The sequence below is a fragment of the Oncorhynchus gorbuscha genome, unplaced genomic scaffold (genome assembly GCF_021184085.1).
Source record: "Oncorhynchus gorbuscha isolate QuinsamMale2020 ecotype Even-year unplaced genomic scaffold, OgorEven_v1.0 Un_scaffold_528, whole genome shotgun sequence".
NCBI classification, from domain to species: Eukaryota; Metazoa; Chordata; class Actinopteri; order Salmoniformes; family Salmonidae; genus Oncorhynchus; species Oncorhynchus gorbuscha.
Genome location: NW_025745353.1, coordinates 213,245 through 215,744, shown reverse-complemented (window position 1 = coordinate 215,744; position 2,500 = coordinate 213,245). Strand labels below are relative to the sequence as shown.

At 41.7% G+C, this 2,500-nt stretch overlaps 1 pseudogene; it reads right to left on the bottom strand.

Moving 5' to 3' along the window:
- Positions 1 to 2,500, bottom strand: part of LOC124018473 — a 37,827-nt pseudogene that overhangs the window by 2,929 nt on the left and 32,398 nt on the right.

The window sequence follows — 2,500 nt, the reverse complement described above, 5'->3', positions numbered from 1 at the left end:
GGCTGCCGTGCCTCATGCATTTCTCTGTGAATAAGTGCCACATGTAAATATGTTCTGTGTCTATCTATATTTATGTTTTTATTAAACATGTGCTTTAAAAAAAATCTGCTTGTTCAATGTTTGTATTTTCAATAACAAAAAAACACATATCTGGAGTTTGGTGACACCAAGTCAGATTAAAGAGGCGTTGAGGGAGGCGGGACCTTACCTACAGTGCACCGTGATTGGTCCGTCCTGGCCAAACTGCTCTTTAGTTTTGTGCACCTGGCCAATGAAATCAATGAACCCCTCCCCTGACTTTGGCACTCCTTGCTCCGGCCAATCAGTGAACTGGAACTGACGAACCGTCCGAGACTGGCCGTCCTGGGAAAAAGAATCCACCAATCAGAACACAGGTTGATTAAACCACACAGTTTGACACTCACTCACTCACTCACTCACTCACTCACTCACTCACTCACTCACTCACTCACTCACTCACTCACTCACTCACTCACTCACTCACTCACCCACCCACTCACTCACTCACTCACTCACTCACTCACCACCACTCACTCACTCACTCACTCACTCACCACCCACCCACCCACCACCCACTCACTCACTCACTCACTCACTCACTCACTCACTCACTCACTCACTCACTCACTCACTCACTCACCCCCACTCACTCACTCACTCCCTCCCCCACTCACCCACTCCCTCCCCCACTCACCCTGGCGTCGGTGACTTTGAACTCTCGTAGGATGTACTGGGGCATGTTGTACTCAGCCATGGGGTCCACCACAAAGTACTGGTACCTGGCAGAACGCTCTGCTGGCCAGTACTGATGGCACTTCTCCTGTAGGGGGAGACACAATGAGGGTTAACACAGTGTGTGTGTGTGTGTGTGTGTGTGTGTCTGTGTCTGTCTGTCTGTCTGTCTGTCTGTCTGTCTGTCTGTCTGTCTGTCTGTCTGTCTGTCTGTCTGTCTGTCTGTCTGTCTGTCTGTCTGTCTGTCTGTCTGTCTGTCTGTCTGTCTGTCTGTCTGTCTGTCTGTCTGTCTGTCTGTCTGTCTGTCTGTGTGAGTGCGAGTGCGAGTGTGTGTGAGTGTGTGTGTGTGTCAGTGTTAATATTGTCAACAATAACTACAAGGAAAAATACTTGCCAACAACCTATTTTTCCTGACTGAAACTATGATGATAATGAGACCAGATGCCCTGGAGAAAAAACCCATAATTGTAACAAATTACTTTGAATTTCAGTCAATAAAAATGTGACGAGACGAGAATTCCACATTAGACTAATGGACATTTTAATTTGACATGAATCTACTTTTCATCCGTTTTGTCCAATCCTAACCATGCATGCAGAATATTTAATGTAGTCCTCTCATTGGCAGAATTAAAGTTGTGTGATCTGATTGAGCTGATCTGATTGGCTCTCCCACACAGCTCCCAGGCTCCTCTCTTCAGTCACTCTTCAGTCTTTTGAACTGATGTGAAGCCAAGACACTGGACTTGTAACTAACCTCAACTAGAAACCATGTTTACTCTCTTACTTACATTGTAACTAACCTCAACTAGAAACCATGTTTACTCTCTTACTTACATTGTAACTAACCTCAACTAGAAACCATGTTTACTCTCTTACTTACATTGTAACTAACCTCAACTAGAAACCATGTTTACTCTCTTACTTACATTGTAACTAACCTCAACTAGAAACCATGTTTACTCTCTTACTTACATTGTAACTAACCTCAACTAGAAACCATGTTTACTCTCTTACTTACATTGTAACTAACCTCAACTAGAAACCAAACCATGTTCAACTAGAAACCATGTTTCTCTTACTTACATTGTAACTAACCTCAACTAGAAACCATGTTTACTCTCTTACTTACATTGTAACTAACCTCAACTAGAAACCATGTTTACTCTCTTACTTACATTGTAACTAACCTCAACTAGAAACCATGTTTACTCTCTTACTTACATTGTAACTAACCTCAACTAGAAACCATGTTTACTCTCTTACTTACATTGTAACTAACCTCAACTAGAAACCATGTTTACTCTCTTACTTACATTGTAACTAACCTCAACTAGAAACCATGTTTACTCTCTTACTTACATTGTAACTAACCTCAACTAGAAACCATGTTTACTCTCTTACTTACATTGTAACTAACCTCAACTAGAAACCATGTTTACTCTCTTACTTACATTGTAACTAACCTCAACTAGAAACCATGTTTACTCTCTTACTTACATTGTAACTAACCTCAACTAGAAACCATGTTTACTCTCTCTCTCTCTTCATTTCATGTTGGCCATGTTTTGCTTCGGTCAGAGGACTGATACAAACTAAACCTAGACTAAAGTTGTCCAGAGGGTTAGAGAACTGATACAAACTAAACCTAGACTAAAGTTGTCCAGAGGGTTAGAGGACTGATACAAACTAAAACTAGACTAAAGTTGTCCAGAGTTTTAGAGGACTGATACAAACTAAACCTAGA